The sequence below is a fragment of the Pantherophis guttatus genome, chromosome 4, assembly GCF_059756535.1.
Source record: "Pantherophis guttatus breed Tessera chromosome 4, ASM5975653v1, whole genome shotgun sequence".
NCBI lineage: Eukaryota > Metazoa > Chordata > Lepidosauria > Squamata > Colubridae > Pantherophis > Pantherophis guttatus.
In genome coordinates, this window is record NC_142066.1 from 145,514,749 (window position 1) to 145,540,171 (window position 25,423).

Here is a 25,423-nt window from a genome sequence, read left to right on the forward strand (position 1 = left end):
AAGTTCCTTCTTAAGATGTACGATGTTCCAAATAGCACAGTTTTTTGCAGTTCCACTGGTGTTATTGCAGGAAGCTGCAATTTGTTGATGTATGTTATAAAATTTTTGTACATGGTACAAAGTGCCCCAATGACAATGGGTATCACTGTTACATGTTTCATCCATAGACGTGTAGTTTTGATGGCCTTGGTACCACAATGTCAATAAAGTGTACGTTTCAGTTTTCAACAACTGTGATATCTGGCATGTTGTGTTCCAAGTGATGATCCGTTTGTATTCAAAAGTCCCACAAGATCTTCACCTTCTCATTTTCTATAACTTTTTCCACTTTATGTTCCCATGACTTTTTGGATATAGGTAAGTTGTATTTTTTACATAATGACCACTGGATTAATTTAGCAACTCGGTCGTGTCTAGCTTTGTAATCAGTTTGTGCGATTTTGCTGCATTCACATATTAAATGTGAAACAGTTTCAACTTTGTTGTTGCAAAGTCAGCAGTTTGGATTGTCGGTGGAATTTTGTATCTTTGCTTTCATGGCATTAGTTTGTAGTGCTTGTCCTTGAGCAGCAAATATTAAACCTTCCATTTCTTTCTTGATGGTTCCCATCTTAAGCCATGCCCATGTAAAGTTGTCATCACATTTTCCTTCAATGTTTTTCAAGTGCTGTCCATGCAAACCTTTGGTTTTCCACCTATTTAATCTGTCATCCAGCTGTTTTTCCTTATATTCTGCCTTTGTTTCTGTTGTTTTTATAATGTTCTCCGTTTTCACAGCCTACAGCAATTTTTCTGTACTTTGGTTCACATAAACATTCAAACTTCGTTTTTCTTCTTCTACAGTTTGATGGATTTGCAATAGTCCTCTGCCCCCTATTTTTCTTGGCAGGTACAACCTGTCGATGTCACTTCATGGATGTAAAGCATGGTACATATTTAAAAGTTTGTGCATTTTCCAATCCAAGTTTTCCAGTTCAGCCAAAGTCCAGTTGATGATTCCAGCTGAGTTCACTGGAACTGCCCATGTATTAATGCCTCTAATTATGTTTCCAGCATTCAGCTTTGATTTTAATATTTTGCGGACCCTTCTGATTTATTCCTTTTGCGTTGACTCTGACTTTTTCATTCAAGATGTTATCTGCTTCCAATATGCCTAGGTATTTGTAACCATCATCCTTTGCTAATGCTTTTACTATGTTTCCATTTCCCAGTTCTATTCCTTCTATTTTTTTCCATTTTTCCTTGCTGCATGGATAATATAGCACATTTTTCAAGTCCAAAGTTCATTTTGATGTCGCTGCTGAACAGTTGAACTGTGTTGAGTATTGATTTAAGTTCAGTGGGGCTTTTCACATACATTTTTAAGTTATCCATGTATAGTAGATGGTTTATCTTGCCATGTTTATTGTTGTTATTGTTGTTGTTGTTGTTGTTGTTGTTGTTATGTTGTTGTTGTTGTTGTTGTTGTTGTTGTTGTTGTTGTTAACCTTTGGTGAGATTCACAGCCTTTGAGGCTGGTTAATAGCTTAGCAGCTCGAGTCCTAACCAAGGACCTAGGAACTGTTAAGGTATCATCGGGGGATGTAAGCTGTTCCAAGTAGGGTGTTTTTTTGTAGAGTCAAAATATTCAAGTCCGGTAAATTTAGAATTTCTAAATAGCGAGGTAGCCCTTTGGGTATTGCTCCAAGGGCTTATTATTATTATTATTATTATTATTATTATTATTATTATTATTATTATTATTATTATTATTATTATTATTATTATTATTATTATTATTATTGCTAAATTAGTCCACTGGTCATTATGAGCCTTGGCGCAGCAGACTAAAGCACTGTTAAGTACACTTCTGGGGGGGGGGGGCGAAAGCCCTACTAAGCAGGTATATACAAAAGTATGAAGGCTATTGCTTAACGCATTGTAAGCCGCCCTGAGTCTCTGGAGAAGGGCAGCATATAAATCGAACCAATAAATAAATAAATAAATAAATAATGCAGAAAATATGACATATCTGTATTCGAAAAGTCATGGGAGGTTGAGGTTGAGGTTGAGGATGAGGATGAGGATGAGGATGAGGATGAGGATGAGAATGAGAATGAGAATGAGGATGAGGATGAGGATGAGGATGAGAATGAGGATGAGGATGAGGATGGTTCATTGCTCAGTCAGCCAAAAGTTTGAACTGGATTTGGCATTTTTATCCACCCACTGAGTTCTTCCCAATAACCAGAGATAGGCAGATGTTGTTTCATGGTGTTAAAGGTATGATCACAGAATATAAACTGTTTCAAGCTTAGGTTGGCATGGTTTTCCCTGAATGGCATATATTTTCTTTAGTTGTTCTGATAATGCTTATTTTCACTTGTACGGTATGTTCACACTGAATGGTATTTAGTCTACTTTTACCCCCCCCTTTTTTTTAAAGTGCTTGGATATCATTCTATAAACTGTCCTGAGAACTTTTAACAGTGACACAACAGTTTTAATAAAACAATGATGAGATGAAAGAAAAATAGATGTTTTATAGATTAATGTAACTTTTTCTTTCTTTTTAAAAACACATTTTTTTTCCTTTTCACATTTTTCTTTTTTTTCCAGTTTTTATAATTTATATTACTTTTATCTGTTTAATGTAACTGTTAAAAATTATTATTAAAAATAAATTAGCTTTAGTGTTGGAAAATCACTAGTTTTGCATTTTATACAACCCAGGCAACTGAGGCCCACTATTATTCATATGGTGTTATTGATTCCCCCCCCCCTTTTTTTTTAATTCTTTCTGAGAACTCTTTTATAGTATATGTATCTTTTTCCTATTTTTTTCTTTTCACCCTTTCTCTGCCTGGGACTCTCCAATAATTTGAATCAGTTTCCATGATCGATAGACAATAAAATAGACATCTCCACTAGTAAATATTATGGGAATTAAGTCCAATATATTGAGAAGGGACTAGAATAAAAAAGTACCTTTTATTTCAAAGCATAAAAATGAATATTATTTCATTCCATCCATTTCTCTCTTTTTTTCTTTTTGGCTACAGGAATGGTTTAAGAATTCAACCTTGGCATATGTTTTATAGAGGTGGTCCTCCACTTATGACCACAATTGAGCCCCAAATTTCTGTGGCTAAGTGAGACAATTGTTAAGTGAGTTTTGCCCCATTTTATGATCTTTCCTGCCACACTTGTTAAGTGAATCAGTGCAGTTCAGTGGTGCAATCCTTTTTACTACCGGTTCTGTGGGCATGGCTTGGTGGGCATGGCAGTGTAAGGATACTGCAAAATCTCCATTCCCTCCTCACTCTGGGGCCAGCCAGATGTGGCATTTGCCAGTTCTCCAAACTATTCAAAATTTCTGCTGCCGGTTCTCCGAACTACTGAAAATTTCCACTACCAGTTCTCCAGAACCTGTCAGAACTTGCTGGATTTCACTCCTGGTGCAGTTGCTAGTAACATGGTTAAGTGAAGGTGGCTTTGCCATTGACTTTGCTTGACAGAAGGTCACAAATTGAGATTGCATGACCTCAGGACACTTCCACCATCATAAATATATTAAAGTCAAGCATCCTTAGTAAGGTGGGTAACTTGAAATGGCTGAGCAAATTCAAACGTACCTTTCAAGTAGACAGTTATTTGAAGTTACAACTGCCAAAACATCTTAGGGAGATATTTATGTGAGCAAGATTTGAACAGCTTGACACAATGCTCAGATATGGGAGATTCCATTCTATACCCTACAATGAGCATCTCTGCATTTGCAGAGTAACAGAAATAGAAGACCTGGTTCCCATCCTTTACTTTTTTTACTTACTTTTATTTGATTTATATACCGCCCTACTCCCGAAGGACTCAGGGCGGTGAACAGCCAACAATAAAATACATACATACAAAATTTAAAAAGCAGAGATAAAATTGAATAAAATAGTTTGGCCCAGACAGATTTAAAACCCCAATCAATTTAAAACAAATTTAAACTTTGAATATTAAAAATACGAAAAAATATTAAAAATATTAAAATGTTTAAAAAGAGGGAGAAAGTTAGGCCAGGCCCGCCTGGTAAAATAAAAAGGTCTTTAGAGCGCGGCGGAAGGTGTGCAGATCCAGGATCCTCCGTATCTCCAAGGGGAGCTCGTTCCAGATAGTAGGTGCCCCCACAGAGAAGGCTCCCCCCCTGGGGGCCGCCAGTCGACATTGTTTGGCCGATGGCATCTGGAGGAGCCTTTCTCTATGAGAGCGTACCGGCCAGTGGGAGGCTATTGGTGGTAGTAGGCAGTCCCGCAAGTACCCAGGTCCTGAGCCATGGAGCACTTTAAAGGTGGTAACCAAAACCTTGAAGTGCACCCAGAAGACCACTGGGAGCCAGTGCAGCTTGCGCAGGAGGTGTGTTACATGGGAACACCATGTCGCTCCCATTACCACCCACACAGATGCACTCTGCGCCAGTTGGAGCCTCCGGGTGCTCCTCAAGGGGATTGGATACTCCTATTTGACTGTTGCTTATATAAGGGGGTGAGAGAGATACCTCAGTCTATATACCAAATGAATGACCCACTGGGATCCCCATATCAAAACAACTTACTTTGTGTGCGGCCAGAGCCTGAAAATAACATTTAACACAGCACAGTACTTAAAACAAAATGGTTCGGTTGAGATCTGCATATGTGGGACTGATTGGGGTAGATTGTAAGGGTGACACCAAAATATAATTTTATGTCATTTTATTCTATTTTATATATTTATGTATATATAAATTATATTGTATCTTATCCTATAACTATTGTACTTTACCCTACTCTTATTTTAAATTGTTTGTATAGGATTTTATTGGTGATATGTGTTTGAACTTTGTGCTTTGATATGGCCTATAATCAATAAAGCTATCTATTAAAGTCAAGCAATGTAGAATCCAGAAAGGAATTTCCAAATTTTCTCCTTTCACCAAATGGCTTCCCGGGTTACACCTCTCCTGTGCGAGCTGCACTGGTTGCCGGTGGTCCTTTGGATCCGCTTCAAAGTGCTGGTTCTCACCTATAAGGCCCTTCATGGAATGGGCCCGGGTTACTTGCAGGATCACCTCCTACCGGCCTCCCACTGCCCAGAGCGCTCACATAGGGCTGCCCTCCTCCAGGTGCAGTCGGCCAGACAATGTCGGCTGACGGCATTCAGGATGAGGACGTTCTCTGTGGCTGCACCGACCCTCTGGAATGAGTTACCCGCCGGGCTCCGAATCTCCGTTCCTTCCACAAAGACCTGAAGACATGGTTTTTTAAGCAAATTGTCTGATTCTGTTTTGGGAGTTTTAATTAATTGTGGGATTTTAATTGAATCTTTTAATCTTATTTATTATTGCTGTTTTATTGTGATTTTATTGTTGTGAGCCGCCCCGAGTCCTTCGGGAGAAGGGCGGCATATAAATTTTAATAAAATAAAAATAAATGTGTGTGTCTGTGTCTGTGTATCTGTGTGTATGGTTATAGTCTTATATATATTGGTTTATTGTTTACAATAAAGTAAACCACACATCAATCAAGAAACTGCCAATGAAGCCAACAGCAAATAGCCCAACCAAAGAATCTCTAAAACCACTCCCACCAACACTGAGAGGGCAAGCCACTAGAATATAAACTGACAGATATCTACACTCCTCACAGGGATGAAATGCTCCCGGTTCGGACCGGATCGCCTGATCCAGTAGCGATTGCAGTGGGTCGTTCGGAGAACCGGTAGCAAAAATCCCTGCGGCCCCCCACCCACCATGTCCAGCTGATCCACACGATCATCAGAGGCTTTCTTTTTTTCTTTTTTTTTTACTTTTAAAAGCATTTTTTCTACAACCTCTTCTGATGAAAAAATGCTTTTAAAAGTAAAAAGAAAAGCCTCTGATGATCACGCAGCTCAGCTGGGATCGTCAGAGGCTTTTCAAAGCATTTTTTTCTGCAACCTCTTGGCTGAAGAGGTGGCAAAAAAAATGCATTGAAAGGTCTCTGACGATCCCAGCTGAGTTGCCTGATTGGCAGAGGCTTTTCAAAGCATTAGAAAAAATGCTTTGAAAAGTTTTTTTTTTAAAAAAAAAAGTTGGACACGCCCACCCAGTCACATTACCCCCACCACCACCAAGCCACGCCCACAGAACCGGTAATAACAAATTTTACATTTCACCCCTGACTCCACACTAGCACTGATGATGTTACTTAATTTAGGTAATTAAATATCTACAAAGAAACAAGCAAGCTCAGAGAGCACTAAGGACCCCTCATAGTCTTTTGTTTCATGGATTCTAATTATATTATTTTAAACAGGATTGCTTTTATTTAATTTTATTTGAAATATGTTAGTTTACTTTTCAGTCTGAGTGGTGAGGAGGAGGAGGAGAATAAAAAAGGAGGAGGGTAGGAGGAAGAAAAAGAGGAGGGGAAGGAGAGGAGGAGGAGGAGGAGGGGAGGGAGGGGGAGGGGAGGAGAAGCCTGATGCCTGAAAAGACCTGAAAAGAGAATGATAGAAGAAAACATTGTCTCACATAAAAACATTATGAATTAATTGATGCCTAGGCAACTTTTATTTAAAAATCATTTAACTAACTCTCTTTTTGAAGAAATCATCACCCTCTTTATCATCATCAATTTTACATCACTTCAGAATACATCATGAAATGCTTTTCAATAATTGCAAAGCCAATGAAGGGAACTGGAATGCATAAATCAGGCTGCATAATTTTCCTATATTTCTGACAACAATAGCAAGAACAATTTAGCAAGAATTCAATAAATAAATATAGGTAGTCCTCAACTTAACAACTATTTGTTTAGTGACTGTTCAAAGATACAATGGCACCGAAAAAGTAACGTGACTACTAATCACATTTTTGACAGTTGCAGTTTCTCATGGTCATGTGATCAAAATTTGAATGCTTGGCAACTGGGATGTATTTGTGGCAGTGTCCTGGGGTCATGTAATCATCTTTTGTGACCTTCTGACAAGCAAAGTCAATGGGGGAAGCCAGATTGCCTACAGAAGTTGTTGGATACTCCAATACTGGAGACTTTTAAAAACAGATTGGACAACCATTTGTCTGAAATGCTACAGGGCAGGAGTGTCAAACACGCATCGTCATGGCAGCATCATGTGGCGTATGGTGATTTTTACACCCTTTGTCAAACTGGGTGTGGGCGTGGCCAGCACGTGAAACAGCTGGGCCACGGGCCATGAATTAGACAGCCCTGCTATAGAGTCTCCTGCCTGAGCAGGGAGTTGGAATAAGAGATCTCTAATGTCCCTTCTGACTCTGTTACTCTTGTTATTCACTAAGCAACTGTGTTATAGTTTTCAGATGTTGTTAACTTAACAACTGCAGTGATTCCGTTAGCAGCTGTGGCAGGAAAGATTATAAAAAGGAGCAAAACTCACTTAACAACTGTCTTGCTTGGCCACATAAATTTTGGGCTCAATATTGGTCATAAGTCAAGGGCTACCTATAGTCATTCCCTCATATGTTGTCAGCATAAATGAAAATTGACATTCTTAGGAAAATAAAAAAAGTACTGAAGTTACAAAATGCCACTGCATTGTGGGCCCACAACCTCTCATGTTCAGCCCTGAGCATTCTTCATCTAGGAGGTTATGTTAGGTTAGAACTTCCTATACATTGGATGTATCCCATCCATCATAATGATTGACATTTCACAAGTTGAAAACAGTGAACTCTGCAGACTCCTGGTTCTCTTCTTCACCCGCCTCTTTTTCCTTTTCAGTTACTTAGAAGGATAATCATTTATTTACTGAACGAAGCTGGCATTTAGTCATTGTCTCTTACAGATAATTTGGTGGCTTTATCAGACTGAGAGACGGAAAATCCAGCCAGATACTGTATGTCTTGTGCTCTCCAAGCAGCAAGGAAATGCCATTTTTCTTATCTTTATCTCCAATGTTGTTTTCAATGAAAAGTTGACTAAACCTATTTGCATGCGACTACAAATGTCCATCAATCTCCATAAAGTAAAGGCCTTTTTAAACTTGGAACTTTTTAAAAATCTAACATGACTTTTTTTCTCTGCCTCCTCACCTGGTTTTTTTAAAGGAAACAGCAAGAAATTGAGATAGAATAAAGATACTATCCTAATGTACAGTGTGAACACTTAAGCAGAGATGAAAGACCCCTAAAATATCAGAGCTTGGGAATAGAATAGAAAGTTGAAAAAAATATCCTAGAAGGCAGCAATAGAAATTCACTTTTATAATGTTGCCAAGAAAATAACAAGAATTTCTCAAGAGTTGAGCTCAATTCAATGAAGATTTCCCCTCCCCCCCCTTTGTTTCTCCTACAGTGGTACCTTGGTACTCATCATTAATTAGTTCCAGCAGGCGTACCAAGTACTAAAAATTACATGCCAAACAAACCACATGATTTTACCACATGGCCCTTTGTTTCAGTTTGTAAGGATTTCCTGTCTGTTCCTTTTCCTAAGTTAGTGATCTTCCTAGCATTGCTGACTTCCTGTCTGCCCTCTATGGCTGTCCCCCTTTTCCTTTTGCAGTGACCTTTCCAGCATGGCCAATTTCCTATCTGTTCTCTCAGCCACCCCCTTTTCCTATCACAGCATGTTGAGTAGCAAACAAACAATGAGTACTGGGACAATATTTTGCATCAAAAATTGTTGAATACCAAATTTGATGAGTTTTGAAGCAGTTGAATACTGAGGAACCACTGAATTTGGTAACTGATTAAATACTGTACTTTTTGAAACATAAGATGCACTCCCCCACCTAAAAGTGGGTGAAAATTAGGTGCGTTTTATACACAGAATGTTGCTGAAGCTCCGCCCACCCACCGGGCCCCACCCTTCAGCCACTTTCAGCCTCCGCAAGTCATGTTTTCAACCTCTGCATGCCCTGTTTTATTTTTTTTTTTTATTGAAAAGTTTTACAAAAAGTTTACATATTTCACCCCCCCTTCCCTACCTCAACCTCCCCCCTCCCCCCCTCCCCTTCCCAGAACAAATTACAGGGTATAAACTTCAACAATCATAATCAATCCTAATCTAAACAATTATGACATTTCACATCTCTTGTTTCTTCAATTCCCTACATGCCCTGTTTTAGACTTGTTCCTGGCTGTGGGGATTGCCACAGCACATTGTCGCCAATCGCCACCAATCGCCGCCAATTGCCGCCTCTGTGTGTTGCATTTTTGGCCTCCACACACCATGTTTTTGGCCTCCGCACACCCCATTTTCGGCCTCCATGTGTTGCATTTTTGACTGGTTCCAAGAAGCAAGGATCGGTGGTGGCGATCCCCACCGCCTGGAACCAACCGAAAATGCAATGTACGGAGGTCGAAAACATGATGCACAGAGGCAGCAATCAGTGGCGATGTGCTGTGGCGATCCATGCAGCATGGAATGGGTCTAAAATGGAGCATGCGAAGGCCAAAAACGCAACACGTAGAGGCAGTGATGGGCTCTGGTGACCCCCACAGCCTGGAACGGCTGATTGGCAGTATTCCAGGAGGCCGATCCAATCACCAATCAGCTGTTCATGCTAAATCAGGCTGCAATAATGTGCTGAAGCTGACCAGGCTGTTTGCTGTTTGCTGCAAGGACGCTAGCCAGATGAATACCGATAGATGCTGGTAGGCAGAGGAAAAAAAATATTTTTTCTTGTTTTCCTCTCCAAAAACTAATGTGCATCTTATACTCTGGAGTGTCTTACACTCCAAAAAATATGGCAGTGGTTCTATAACAACAAAGTACAAGTTTTGGAGTTTAAGGCAAATTTTCACTTTTTTGGAGAGCCAAGAGGCTATATTTCAAGTATATTTCATGGTGGAGCCAGGTTAAAGAAATGGGCAGAGTGAGGATTTAAAAACAAGCCTGATATAATTGAAAGTATACATTTAATATTGGCAGAAAAAATAATAACATATTATGATTACTTAACCAATTCCCTTTTCTGCCATGTTGAAAATAATAATACAGTAATGGTTGGATGTCCTTTGGGACCAAAATTACCATATTTTTTGGAGTATAAGACAAATCTTAGTTTTTGGAGAGGAAAATAAGAAAAAAGTTGATTGGCAGGTGGATCAGCCTCCCGGAATACCCCCAATCAGGTGTCCCCAGAGGTGAATTTTAGCAACAGGTTCCTTGGTTGTGAGCTCAGTGCCTTGCTTTTTTTTTTTTTTTTTTTTTTTTCTGCCTCTGAAACTTCTGAAACTGTGTTTCAGAAAAAACTTTTTCCTGCCTCTGAAAGCCTCTGAAACAGAGCTTCAGAATAAAAGCATCTGATGCTCTGTTTGGGGGCTTCTTTTCTGAAGCTCTGTTTCTGATGCTTTTTTCAGCCTCAAAGCCTCCGTTTGAGAAGCTGGGCGGGGCTACATTCGGAGTATAAAATGCACCCAGATTTTCACCCTCTTTTTTGGGGGGAAAAGATGTGTCTTACACTCAGAAAAATACGGTAACTCATTTAGGATTTGCACAATGCCCTTTACATTTCTGTTATATAACATATGGATGGATAAAGTAGAAGAAAGCTCTTAGCTGACATCTTATTGCAAAAAAAAAAAAGTCTCCTAAAAATATTCCAGAGGCTTCAGCTTGAATTGTAAGTCTCTTGTAAGCAGTTGAATTCCAGCAATGATTAGATACCAAGACCATGAAAACACAGGATTAGATTCCTTCCTTCCTAAGCAAGCCATTAAAGGGAAAAATCCTGAGTCCACAAATTAATGTTGAATATCATCCAATTAAAAGCAGAGCACAGTCATTTGACAAAAGTTGCAGAAATTATTATAGGTTTCTTCATTGATACATAGAAGGTCCAAGTTCGCGACACAGGCACATTAGCTGAAGTGCATTTATTATAGCTTTTTACCCAACCTTTGCAACTTTGATTTAAAGTCATGCATTCTAATATGTTTTGACAAGTAAATTGCTTGCCTTTTTTCTTTGATAGCCAACCGTATAAATAATGCATGCATAGTAATAGTGCAGGCAATAATGTAAAAGTCAAGTAATGCTGCACACACAGAATGTTAATGATAAAGGTGCCCTATCTGTTTCAAAGGAAGAGGCATACTGGGTGGAAAAAAAGAGAGGGATGGTTCAGACCTTGCCATCTGGAATGGGCATAAAGAACAATGTAATACACTGACTCTGCATTTTAAATAGCTAGCCTGGCCATATCCTGGAAAAGAGAACCTGCTTCTTAGCAAAGAAAAGACTACCTATCAGTGAAGTGTAACATCAGCATGTTACCCTATTTGTGATCTTGCAGGAGTGGCTGGGAAAAAATGTTTTCCGGGCCATACTATGGATTGGATGTGGAGTCATTTCATTCTTACTTAGAATCACTGGAAAGCAGTTAGGGAAAGAGTGACATGTCCCAGCAGCACTATGCAAGTGTGTATTCCTGATTGACTTAGTTGTGCTGGGCTAAGTTGGATAAGAGAGCCACTGTAAGAGATGATCAGGCTCTGTGGTGAAATCCAATTTTTTTTACTACTGGTTCTGTGGGCCACTTGTTGGGCCATGAGGAAGGATACTGCAAAATCTCCATTCCCACCTCACTCCAGGGGAAGGATACTGCAAAATCCCCATTCCCTCCCCACTCCTGGGGGAAGGATATTGCAAAATCTCCATTCCCACCCCACTCCAGGGGGAAGGATACTGCAAAATCTCCATTCCTACTCCAGGGGAAGGATACTGCAAAATCTCCATTCCCTCCCCACTCCTGGGGAAAGGATACTGCAAAATCCCCATTCTCACCCCACTCCAGGGGGAAGGATACTGTAAAATCTCCATTCCCACTCCAGGGGGAAGGATATTGCAAAATCTCCATTCCCACCCCACTCTGGGGCCAGCCAGAGGTAGTATTTGCCAGTTCTCCGAAATACTCAAAATTTCCGCTACCGGTTCTCTGAACTGCCCAAAATTTCCGCTACTAGTTCTCCAGAACCTGTCAGAACCTGCTGGACTCCACCCCTGATAGGCTGATGGAGAGGTCAAACATGTCATCAGTCTTGAATCTCTTCACACCCACAAGAGGCCAAAGTACAGCCCACCTTGAATTCCATTGACTCTTATCTAACACCAACTCACTTTGGCTGTTAGTAGCTGAAATTCTTGTAGAGAGCTTTGGTATACAATAAACCTATATAATCATTTGAACTGTCTGGACTTCTGATTTCCTACGCTTGACAGCCAGTACAGTTAAGCGGTTAAGGCACCAGGCTATAAAACAAGACACTGTGAGTTCAAGTCCCACCTTAGTCATGAGAGCCAGTTGGATAATCTTGGGACAGTCACTGTTTTTCTGCCCAACTCACCTGACAAGGTTGTTGTTGTAGAGAAAAGAGGAGGAGGAAGATTTGGATATCTTTGCTCCTTGGATTATTTATACAAATAATAAAAGCAAGGTATAAATAAAATAAGTAGGTTTTTGAATGCTTTGGCTCAATTGATAGGATTTCAGTTAGGAGTTTTGCATAGAGAGAATATAATTACTTCTAATAGTTTCATTCCACACAAAACGATCGGGATTGTATCTCATGGTTCCTAGTGCAAAAATGGTGTGTATGTTTTTTTTGTGTGTGTGTGTGTGTGTGTGTGTGTGTGTGTGAGAGAGAGAGAGAGAGAGAGAGAGAGAGAGAGAGAGAGAGAGAGAGAGAGAGAGAGAGAGAGAGAGAGAGAATTATGATTTGATGATTTATTTATTTTTACCCCACCTTTATTATTTGTGCAAATAACTCAAAGTGGCGAACATGCCTAGTACAGCGTTAGAGTTAAGATTACAGATTGTTTAGTGATCATTCGAAGTTACAACAGTCCTGGAAAAAATGACTTATGACAATTTTTCACATACCATGGTCACATTCAGATGTTTGACAACTGACTCACATTTATGACAGCTGCAGCGTCCCAGGGTCATGTAACATCCATTTGCAACCATCTGACAAGCAAAGTCAATGGAGAAACCAGATTCATTTAACAACCATGTTACTAATTTAACAATTGCAGTCATTCACTTAACAAATGTGGCAAGAAAAGTCATTAAAGGGGGCAAAACTTTCTTAACCAATTTTTCATTTAACAACATACATTTTGGGCTCAATTGTGATCATAAGTTGAGGACTATGTGTACTCCTTTCTCCTGCTATTTTCCCTTTAACAAGAACCCTGTGAGGTGGGTTACGCTGAGAAATAGAGATTGTTCTGAAGTGTCTTGTCCAACTTTCATGCTAAGGAAGGACTAGACTACACAATCTCCTTAGAACTGGACTGGCTTTCTAAATCAGATTGACAGTTCAGATTCAGTTCTCAAATCAAATAATGTCATCTCTAGGAGAATAGCATATTCTGTTATTGCTGCTTGATCCTAATGGAGAAATAAACATTTATGGTGCATCTTGAATTTTTTAAAAAATCGATTCTGGAGACCCCAAAGGTGATTTTTCAAGAGGCAACTGGACTTTCTGGTTTTCTTTCAAGACATTTTACTTCTCATTCAAGAAGCTTTTTCAGCTCTGACTGGATGGTCGGAAATGGAAGGATTTATACTCCTTGCAGATAGCTATTTTACAAGGATTCTGCTGTCAAAATTGAACAGCCCTCTCTCAACAGAGGGGAAGGATATTTTTATTTTATTTTATTTATTTATTTATTAGATTTCTATACCGCCCTACTCCCGAAGGACTCAGGGCGGTGCACAGCCAAACAATAAAAACACATACAATACAAAATTTAAAAAATAGAATAAAATCAAATTAAATAATTTTGGCCCCGACAAATTTAAAACCCCAAACTTTTAAAACCAATTTAAAATTGAATATATAAATACTAAAAGATATTTAAAATTTTAAAAATCTTTTATAAAAGAGGGGGAAAATTAGGCCAGGCCGGCCTGGTGAAATAGTAAGGTCTTTAAGGCGCGGCGGAAGGTGCGCAGATCCGGGATCCTCCGTATCTCTGGGGGGAGCTCGTTCCAGATAGTAGGTGCCCCCACAGAGAAGGCTCTCCCCCTGGGGGCCGCCAGTCGGCATTGTTTGGCTGACGGCACCCGGAGGAGCCCCTCTCTATGGGAGCGTACCGGCCGGTGGGAGGCTATTGGTGGTAGTAGGCGGTCCCGCAAGTACCCGGGTCCTAAGCCATGGAGCGCTTTAAAGGTGGTAACCAAGACCTTGAAGCGCACCCGGAAGACCACCGGGAGCTAGTGCAGCTCGCGCAGGAGAGGATATGACAGCATCTATCTGCAGTTTACAACACAGTCCTGTCAGAAGTTCCAAAAAGGCTCCACAACCTTTACACTATTCAGGTGAACCCTGAGGACACAGATAAACCTCCAGGTGGCCTCAACAATTCTCTAAAATGATGCAAATGACCAGCTGCCTGTAAGGAGTATAAATCCTTCCATTCACCACCATTCAGTCAGAGCTGAAGAAGTTTCTTGGATGAGATGTGAAATGTCTTCAAATAAAACCAGAAAGTTTTCTTTGTCTTCAAAGAAATGTCTTCAAAGAAAACCAGAAAGCACCTTTGGGACAACCATGGTCAGGATATCTGAGATCTTCATAGGCTTCTGGAAATTCTGGATATTTTTAATTGTACCAGTAGAACTGATCATGTTATCTAGTTGGATAATGAAATGTCTGCAAGAAAACAACTAAACTCAGAGAGAATGAAGGACCCCATGATCAATTAAAATTGAATTAACTATTATTTTGTATGTAGTGAGGGATTCATGATTAATACTGCATGTTTTTCAGATCAACTCTGTACATAGTCTGCTTAATAATACCAGAAAATAGAGAAAAGTAGTTTAAAGTGTAATTAGTTGTCCAATAAATGTTGCAGATGCAATGATACGTGATCCTTTTGTATTTTATTTTTAGTGCAATATCTAGACTGCCAGCAGGTTTTCTTCCTAATGAATTTATCACCATATAATTTAAATGTTCATATCTTCCCAGAGAAAATGTATGATTAGCCACTTTTAAAAACCCTCCATTTTATTCTTTTAAACAATTGCAGTAAAGAGCATCACTCTTCTGAATCAATGATGATTCTGAATGAGAATTAGACGGCTTGGGGACAGTAATTCTAAATAATCAGATGGAACAGCTAAGAATAAAAATATATAATTTTATTGAAATGATGTTGAGATGGAAATGAGGGGGCTTCAAAAATATTTCCACCTATTATATGCAAATCAAATTTGACACAAAAATCAGATTCTATGCACAGGGGATAAAATAAAGTCTACATCAAAAAGGACTGTACTGCAGATTCTACCTTCCCATCAACATGTGTTCCTCAAAGAAGAACTATCTACTGTATGTCACATAGCAGAAATCTCTAATAAATGAAAGGAGTTTCTCAAGCATTTTATTACATACTAATTCAAAGAAAAACATTAAATAAATAATTGCATAGCCTTTAGATATGCAAATAGAGATTTTTTTTCCCCCAGTCTGTGCTAAGGTAGGTTCTGCTTGTATAGCTTTTGATTTTTTCATGTTTGATTACCATATAGTCGGTAATTGGTAATGGCTTAACCAATTCGCCAGTGATGTACCATTCTGATTTGAATTTGAAGCTCCAGCTCTGATATTATATTCATGCAGGAATATCCATAGTTGGAGATAAAGAAATTTTAAGAAGGCAGAGGCAGGAAATCAAAGCCCTCTCCCTTGATACATGGGTACACAATGCACAGATGTATAAAAACAAGTGGAGCTTCTTGCAGATTTTAACAAATGGTCTCTCCATAGGAATGATTCTTTTTCCAGGATGGTCCATTCATACAGAAAAGCCATTTTGTTACCAAAATCAAGTAATAACGCATGTGAACGAACATGGTCCTTCTGCCTTTGGTAGATAGCAGAACAAGAAGAAGATTTTGCTGAACGGAATCTATAGAAGCACATTCTCCAGTAAATCACTTTGGTATAGCAGTTAAGGCACAAAGTTCAAAACCAGGAGACTGGGAGTTCTAATTCCACCTCAGGCCACTCACTCTCCCTCAGCCCTAGGGATGAGATGCTCAGAGACTTAGAAAGATGGAAAAATCTCCAGCTATCAATTTTGGGAAGGGTGGCAACCATTAAGATGTGCGTGTTACCCAAATGGTTATTTCTATTCCAAACAGCCCCGGTAAGGTTGAATAAAGAGTTTTTTACAAATTTGGATAGGAGTATATCTAAATTTATCTGGCAGGGAAAGAGGCCGCGGATTAGACTTAAAATGTTACAAGAACCCAAAAATAGAGGAGGATTTGGACTCCCAAATTGGGAGCTCTATCACCAAGCAGCGAACTTGATTTGGGTGAAAGAATGGATGGTCCTACAAAAGAGACGACTTTTGACATTTGAGGGAGCCAGTCTTCAACATGGCTGGCACTATTTTCTATGGCGGGGAGCATCCGGCCGTCCTAGACACTTTGATGATCACTATTTACATAGGACGCTTGGGTACACTTGGGAAAAGGTTAGAAGAAGAGTATATTCAAAAGTTCCATGTTGGATTTTGGCGCAGGAAGCTCAGGTTTACCCAAAATTGTATAAAGGGGAGAAAACCTTGACGTATGAAGGTTTCTTGGATGTTCAGGGTAATCCGAAGTCACGAGAATTATTAACTCTTCAAGGATATAAGATAGACTGGTAGTCTTATTCTCAAGTGCACTCCAAGTATAAAAAAGATTTATATAGTGAAGGAATCTACCGTAAAAGACAGGACTTGGATAAGATCTTATTAGAAGGAGGGAAAGGGATATTATCTAAATGTTATGCATATTTATTGTCTCTGCAGATAGGACAGGATGTAGTGAAGGATTGAATGATAGCATGGGGGCGAAATTTTGGATATCCCTTTGACTTCCAGCAATGGGAACAGATTTGGTTGAAAAATATGAAATTAACCATGGCCTCCTCATATAAAGAAAATATATATGAAATGGTCTACCGGTGGCATCTCCCCCCAGCGAGATTAGCTAAAATGTTTCCTGGGACATCTGCCTGCTGTTGGAAGTGCGGTTACAGCAATGGAACCTATTTTCACCAATGGTGGACCTGCCCGCAGGCAGTTAAATATTGGGAAAAAATACGGCAATGGATTTTGGAAATTACACAGATTAATTTGGAATTAAGACCTGAGATTTTCCTATTGGGGGCAAAACCTTTGAATGTTAAATCAGATATATGGTTCTTGTTGATTCACATTATCACTGCAGCAAGATTAGCGTATGCGCAGGAGTGGAAAAATCAATACTTACCGATAGATTTGAAAATAATATATAAAATTAATGAGTGTGCGGGATCAGATAGATTAACTAGATTGATCAATGGTAAAAAAGATTCAGAATTTTATAACAGTTGGAAAGTATGGTACGATTGGGTCCAGAAAAGGTGGGATAGAATAGATATATGATGATGTATATATATATGGTGGCAAATATGTATGTATAAAGGAATGATTTTATACTTATGGACAATGTAATCATATTATACCATGGTGGCAGGATTGTATATTTTATTTGTGTATTAGTGTATAGAATATATTAATAAAAATTATAATTTAAAAAAAATATAAATGAAAACTGCAATAAGAATAATAAATAATTTGATTTTTAAAATAGGAAGTTCACCAATAGCTCAGAAAGTGTCCAGAAAAGAACATTCTTTTTGGAGAAATTTCATCCCAGTTCATACCAAATGCATGGTCCTTTCTTAGATAGCTTAATCTGCTGGATTATTACTATCTGGCAATATAATTAATAAATCCCAGTGCATGCATATTATTTTGTTTATAACTCTCCTTTTTATATCTCGCCTTTCTGGTTGCAAATAGTCAACTGTGCTTGCAACAATGAACAAATATCAAATATGACAACACAACAATAAAATCATTGTTTAAACCAAAGTCAGGAATTAAACTTGGGATCTTTAAAGTACAATTAAAATTCTTGCCATTATTTGGCACTTGAAATTATCATCTTTGATAGTCTAGTAAGAACTAAGAGACAGGCAAACCGATAAAATAAACCCATAGAGAGATCATATTATCCAATAGTAGACTAGACCTGGTAGATGCATACCTGTCACAGACATAAGTTACCAATTTACATTAGAATTTTGTACTTTCAATTATAAGACCTTGTTTTCACTATTTTCCCAGTTGAGATTGATGAGTCTGCATATAGATGGGAAGTTGAAGCATTCTGAAGCATCATTAGACATCATCATTTTATGGAACTAAACATATAATTTTCAGAAGAACTTGTCCTTCCTTCATCCTCAATAAGCTATGCTAACATTCTGGAAGCATCACAAATTTGTATCTTTCAGCCATTCAGGTCAGTAAACTAAGAAGGAGGTCCAAGAATTGGCCTACCATATGCTAGTTAGAGCACTTGCCTTCTCACTATCATGCATTATCAGTCCATTCCTTTCTGCTTACTGCTTCTGAATTACCATCTCTTTGTCTTTTCTTTCCTTTCTGAGGCACCTGAACAGACTTTCTAGTTGGGAACATTTCTCACAACCTCAGCTTCTTCTTCACTTTGATCTTTCTGACCCAAACTTTTATTCTTTCATTAGGTCCCTGTCTTCCATGTCTTAGACACTCATCTTTTCCTTTTCAGCATTTGGGAAAGCTTGGCATTTTTTTTTAAAAAAAAATAACACCTGTTAGTAATCACACCTTCATTTTTCAGGTTTCCCATTCTACTCAGTCATTTCTCCACTCTAGAATATCAATTTACCAGATCTGACTGATTTACTCTCCAGGTTCCTTGAAATCTAGTCTTCTGGAACTCAATATATGTCTGAATTTTCTCCATTGATGTTCTCAATCTCCTTCCCTTGATGTTAACTTGAGAATTTATTTATTTATTTTTTTAATTTGTATACCCTTCTCCCGAAGGACTCAGGGCAGTGAACAGCCAAGATTAAAATACATACAATATAAATATTAAGATGAATTAAAACAGAATTAAATCAAATGAGTAAATTTGCTCAGAATATATTCTTGTTGCATGTTGAAGAATTCAGGATTTCAATGCAGAATTGGAATTCATGAGGTTGATATAATATAAATATATATACAGTATTTAGCTGAAAAGGACACACATCCCCTGTTGTATCTCTGATCACCAGAAAGGAAGGAATTGCCATGATACCAATCTTTTCCTTAAAAAAACAGCAAACAATTTCACAGTAAAAAAACAAAAAACAAAAGTGGAGAAGACTTTACATAAGTCTGTGTAATTTTTCAGACAGGGTGGTTGTATTATTTATTTTTTCACTTTTGAATTTTACAGAACACCTGTTGAATATCATATACTGATACATATGTAATGACTGCATCTCTAGGCAGTGGTGGGATTCAGCAGGTTCTGTCCAGATCACGTGAACCAGTAGCAGTGACTGCAGGAGGCTCTGCCCACTTGCCCAGATGTAATGCGTGACTACTGCACATGCACAGAAGGCCATGCACATGCACAGAGGTGGTGCATGCACTCACATTTACAAACTGGTAGGGAAGGTAAGTGAATCCCACCTCTGTCTCTAGGGATCCCTCTATACAAGTACTGAGGTTTGCAGATGATACAACAGCCATCGGTCTCATTTGAGACAATGATGAATCTGCATATAGCTGGGAGGTTGAGTAACTGGCCCTGTGGTGCAACTGGAACAATCTGGAGCCAAACACTCTTAAAACTGTAGAGATGAGAGTAGATGTTAAGAGAAGACTTCTATTCTACCACCTCTTACTATATTCAACAGCTGACTATCGACAGTAAAGTCCTTCAAGTTTTGGGGTTTTATAATCTCCTAGGATTTGAAATAAATACCTAATATTAGAAGTGTCACTAAAAAGCGCAACAAAAAATGTTCTTCCTGCATGAACTTAGGAAGTTCAGACTGCCCCAGGAGCTATTGATACAGGTCTTCAGAGGAATTATTGAGTCAGCCATCTGTATTTTGATAACTGCTTGCTACAGTAACCAAATAGGACAGGGACAGACTTAAACAGATAATTGCAGAAAAAACAATTGCAACCAGTCTGCCTTCCAAAGAACATCTGTATATTGTGTGGGTCAGAAGGAAGGCTGAGACAATATCTGAAGACCCCTCACATCCTGAACATAAACTGTTTCAACTTTGCCTCTAGGGATGCCATTTATTTTGCATGCCAAAATAACTAGACAGGGGAGAGTTGTTTTCTCTCACACCACTAATCTGCTGAACACCTAATTCTCACAGTGCTGTCTAATGTCTGTGTATATTTACCCATGTAGTATGGCTGTAATATTATTACTTACCCTTCTTATCTTTTTTACTCCCCCTTCTATACTAATACTAATAAGTATTGTTATGATAATGGTGATTATTCTGTTGCTTTGCAGGTACACTGAGAGCTTCTTCACCAGAAACAAATTCCTTTTGTGTCTAAACACACTTGGCCAAATAAAGTATTCTATTCTATTCTGAGTTTTGAGTTTTGAGTTTTGTTCATGGAGATTCTTTCTTACACACAAAGAGGGAGGGAGGGAGGGAGGGAGGGAGGGAGGGAGGGAGGGAGAGAGAGAGAGAGAGAGAGAGAGAGAGAGAGAGAGAGAGAGAGAGAGAGAGAGAGAGAGAGAGAGAGAGAGAGAGAGAGAGAGAGAGATGCACTTCCTAGCCTAGAAAGGAGTCCCTTGTGTTTAATTTAATCTTTTGTTTACTTGTACAGGTAGTTTAGCCTGTGCTGACATCTCTTTCATTTTGACATCTTAATGTAATCTTCCCAGACATGTTTTGACAGTGCTTATTGGTGCTGTGACAGTTTGGATGTCTCTTCCCACCCCCTCTGAAACTTGCACACATCCCACTATGGCTCCGCATTCAAATGAAAATTCTGCTGCAGTTACTCAAGGGTTAAACCTGGGCTACTCAACAATTAAATCACACTTTCAATCTGAAAGAGTTGCAAGACTAATCCCAGAGAGAGCTTTCCTCAATGCCATATATATAATGGCATTTGGGAAAGCTGCTGGAAGTAAGGTGGTTAGATGCAAGGATCAACAAGGAACCTTGTTTATTGAGTAATACTTAAGAAAACAACACTTTCTACATTTGTAATTGTTTAATTCTGAACAGTGAGAACCAGGTTGACTTTGTCCATGATGATCTGTTCCTAATCTGGTCTTTCAGACCTTCAAATGATGCATTTATTACTACTCTGTTCCTCTCCCTGCTGGTCATCTCTCCTTTGTCCTTATACCATTCCCAGCATCCTTCTCCAGAGTGTTGGGTCTTCACATAATGTGTCCAAATTAGGATAATTTGAGTGGCTGTTTATACCTTGAGTAAGAACTCTGGCTTGGTTTACTATGGAGAAATCTCTATGGAGATTCTCAGTCATCCAGGTTGTAGTTGTTCCAAAGATGCTTTTTCAAGAGGCAACTGGACTTTCTGGTTTTTCTTTGAAGACATTTTGCTTCTCATCAAAGAAGTTGTTATAGATGGAAGATAGATTACTGTATCCCTCCCCTTCTGTTGAGAGAGGGCCATTCAATTTTGACATAGATGGCCTCTTTGACTCCTCTTTCATCGATCCTCTGTGTCCAAAATGTAGACTTTGCTGTCTTCAAAAGAGTAGCCTTTGTCTTTTAAATACAGATGGACTGCTGAATCTTATCCTGATGGGTTTGTTCTCCTATGTTGTGCTATGCGTTTACTCAGTGATCCGTTGTTTGTTTTTTGTCTGCTCACAGTATTCTCATGAGACTTCTCCAACACCAACATTCAAAAGTATCAATACTCTTTTAAGTATATTTCTTGTCTTGAGCATCGCTGTATAATTTTCATATTAAACATAAATAGATGAATTAAATAATAAATGTTAACCCCAAGGGGTTCACCCAAATAGGGGAATGGTTAGCAATCTCATATGATCCCAGAGCTAAGAAATATGGGACAAATGAAACATCATGATGGCTACAGACCATGTATCCACAACTTAAGAGGAAAATTTTATTGAAATGAGCAGGATCCAATGGCCAGCCTGGATGGGTGGAACCAGTTCAAAGCCTGAAGAAGATACCATATAATCTGGTGATTTTCTACAAAAGCAATTAGAACTAGCACTTTTTAAGAGCAGCAGAAACTTACACAAGTCTAAAAATAAGAATAATGTTTATAGTATAACCATAAATATAATGAGAATGGAAATAAGTAATATATAGAATATACAGAAAGATTAAGAAATGAGAATAATATTTACAGTATTCATAGTATAATCATAAATAGGAGCTGCATGGTAGCCTAGTGGTGAAGACAGTCATCTCCCACTCAAAGGTTGAGAGTTTAATGCTAGGTAGCAACAGATGTTTCTGTTCTAAGGTGCAAAGAAAAAAAAATTGCTGTGAACTCTATGTAGGTGTCAGGAAGGGCATCTGGCCAGTAAAAGCCCAGATCCATCCAGTTGCCCCAACTTTATCCCAAATTAAGGGATTACAGGGTTGTAAACAAAAAGTGTTTTTATAGTATAGTCATAAATATAACTGAGAATGGAAATAAGCATTTTATAGAATACACAGATACACCTATGTTGGTTTATACAAGAACCAGAACTTGGTTACTGAATTCAGTTATCTTTTGGGTGAAAATGCCATCTATTAATGAAAAAAGTTGTATAATACCCTGATCCACAAAAAGAAGCTCTTTAAGCCCCCCTACTCTGTTTGGTCCTTCAAGCAATGCCAAGAGATGTGTTCTACTGAGACTCTTACCTTATGGATTTTATGGCTGAAAATGGATTTGAACCCAAGCTTTCACGTTACATGCTTTGTATTCTTCTTGCTGAGGCCTCTTGTCCCATGTATCTTCCTACATAGTCACTCTGCTATAATTCCATCATTTGTTGCTCTCCTTCTCCCCAGCAGTCATTCCCCAGCCTTGAAATATTGCCTTGAAAATAATAAAAAAAGTTGAAAAATAAAATAACCTCTAAGGTTATTCAGAAATGACAGTGCAATTATCTCAGGAGAAAAATCCAACCAGAGTCCATTATTATCCCCAATTTCTTTTTGAAGCACTTAGGGGAACTTGACAGATGAAAGGAATGGTGAGGACTGAGCTGCTAATTCTTCAACATTATGCATTTTGGCACTGCCTTTCACCTGACAACAATCACTGCTCGAACTGCGGAAAGCATTGCTGTTGTATAATTAGAAGGTGTAAGAGTTAGCAAAGGCTATTAGCTTCTCCCCACTACCAACACCACCTTTCCAATTTTATTTGATCAGAATTCTTTCAGACCAACATGTACTTTTTCCTGACTGTTATGTATAAATCAAAATCTATTAGACTTGTTCATGATTAGCATTGCAACAACAAGCAGATTGGTTATAAGTATCACAGAAAAGCTAACAAGAAAGTCGTTTTCCACCAGCAGTGAAATCCAGTTTTTGCTGCTGGCAAAAAAAAAAAAAAAGAGGACATGATTGAAATAACTGGAAAATTGTGCATACGTGTGTGTGTGTGTGTGTGTGTGTGTGTGTGTGTGTGTACATTCTGATAGATAGATAGATAGATAGATAGATAGATAGATAGATAGATAGTTAGATAGATAGATAGATAGATAGATAGATAGATAGATAGATAGATAGATAGATAGATAGAGATAGAGATGATAGAGATAGAGATAGAGATAGAGATAGATAGGGATGCAGTGGCTCAGTGGCTAAGATGCTGAGCTTGTCGATCGAAAAGTCAGCGGTTCAAATCCCTAATGAGTGAGCTCCCATTACTTATCCCAGCTTCTGCCAACCTAGCAGTTCGAAAGCACATAAAAATGCAAGTAGAAAAATAGGGACCACCTTTGATGGGAAGGTAACAGCGTTCTGTGTGCCTTTGGTGTTTAGTCATGCCAGCCACATGACCATGGAGACGTCTTTGGACAGTGCTGGCTCTTAAGCTTTGAAATGGAGATGAGCAGTGCCCCCTAGAGTTGGGAACGACTAGCACATATGTACGAGGGGAACCTTTACCTTTTATAGATAGAGATAGAGATAGAGATAGAGAGAGATAGAGATAGAGAGAGAGAGAGAGATAGAGATAGAGATAGAGATGATAGAGATAGAGATAGAGATAGATAGATAGAGATAGATAGATAGAGATAGAGACAGATAGAGATATATTTGTTTTCTGAGGTTTTCATGGGTGTTTGTATATAGGTCTTTGGTTATTCGGGTTTTCTCCCACGTAAAATTGAAAGCGTCTTGGCAACGTTTTGATGAAGTCTCATTCTTCATCTTCAGGCTGGTGTTTTCGGCTTTGTGCTTCTAGGAGCAATGTGTGATCGCAGCTGTTTCTTCCTTTTAACTGCCAGTGGGGGTGTGAACTGATTGGGTGGGAGCTTGGCTGTGTTCTGATTGGGTGGAGGTGTGTTCTGATTGGTTGGGGGCTTGGCTGTGTTCTGATTGGATAGGGGGTTGGCTGTGTTCTGATTGGATGGGGATGTGTTCTGTTTGGGTGGGGGCTTGGTTGTGCTCGGGTTAGTCTGAATTGCAGGGGGATTTGAGCTGGTGAGCTGAGTTGCTGTTGTTTGGCTTTGCGTTCATGGTCATGCCACATGTTCATGGTGGGTGTCAGTTTGCTTCATGTATGTATTGGAGGGGTTTAAAGTGGCTAATGATGCAGCTATGGTCTGGCTTCTGGTTTGTGGTCGTGCCTCATCATCGGTGTGGGTTTGAATTTGCTTTTTGCGTGGATGTGTGGTGGTGACATCTTGTGTGGTTTTCGTGAGTGTGGGTCTGGTGTCATTCTTTGTGTTAGGGACTCATTTGTCAATAAGATTGACAAAAGTTTGAGAGTATCTTGGCGATGTTTCAACAAGGTCCCACTCGTCATCTTCAGGCTGGTGCCTTCGGCTTTGTGCCTGTGCAAGCAAACCATGATTGGAGCTGCTGTCTCTCTATAAATACTGGTGGGGAGGTGGAGAGTGCTGGCTTTGTTGCTGTGAGCGGGTTGGTTGCCTGTGTTGTTACATATTGATTAGTTGATGGGGTTGATGTTTGCAGATTAGTTGGCTGTTTCGTAACATCCTGTGTGGGTGAGGTCCTTAATGTGTGCCCATTAGTCTTTTGTGTTTTAACGACCTGGATAATGGGCTGGGTAGTTGATGTAATGTCCTGAGCAGATGGCTGTGATGCCACATCCCGGGCTTTGGTTTGGCTCTGAGTTTGAGGTCTTGCCATGTCTTTATGGCATGTGTCAGTTTGCTTTGTGTGGGGATCGGAGGGGGGATGCAGCAGCTGGTGATGCTGCCATGGTCTGGCTTCTGGATGATGGTTGTATTTCATCTATGGGATGGGTTTGGGTTTGAATCTGGTGAGGATGATTGGTGGTGGTGTCATGTGTTACCTTGGGTCCGGTATTAATCTTCGTGGC